Source organism: Nanorana parkeri, unplaced genomic scaffold, assembly GCF_000935625.1.
Source record: "Nanorana parkeri isolate BGI_ZX_2015 unplaced genomic scaffold, ASM93562v1 scaffold319, whole genome shotgun sequence".
NCBI classification, from domain to species: domain Eukaryota; kingdom Metazoa; phylum Chordata; class Amphibia; order Anura; family Dicroglossidae; genus Nanorana; species Nanorana parkeri.
Genome location: NW_017306587.1, coordinates 1,378,833 through 1,379,368, shown reverse-complemented (window position 1 = coordinate 1,379,368; position 536 = coordinate 1,378,833).

Sequence of the window (536 nt, the reverse complement as noted above, 5' to 3'; positions counted from 1 at the left end):
CAGATTTTTACTTATCCATAAGATTGACTTATGGATTCATGCAAAAACTAGTTGAATGTGTTTTTAAAAGGATTTGTAAAGTCCCAGCATATGCCATACTGTTATAACATGAGCAATCTAATAGGAATACATATTAGAATTGTTTTTGATAATGCAATCAAATTTCTTGGAAAAAATCCCTTTTTATGTAGTGAGTTTTGCTTTCTGTCTGACCATCACTTTCAACGATTTCTAGCATCTAGTGTGCTTTGCGTGTCTGCACCAATTCAGAGATGATTTGGGGATCTACAGCTGAGTGATACACAAATAATCTACATTTTTGTTAATAGTTAAGATACTTAAATGCCATTTTAAGATTTAACTCCTTTGTTTAGTGTCACTTTAAAGCGTATGTTCACTATTGCAGACAAATTTGAGAAAACCCCACTCTATGTATGTCATGTGCTCCTATTCGCACATCATATCTGGAAATAAGTTAAAAAAATATATTTCTTACTTTTCACATGTGTCTGTGTGAGAGGCCTTTGGTGCTTCCA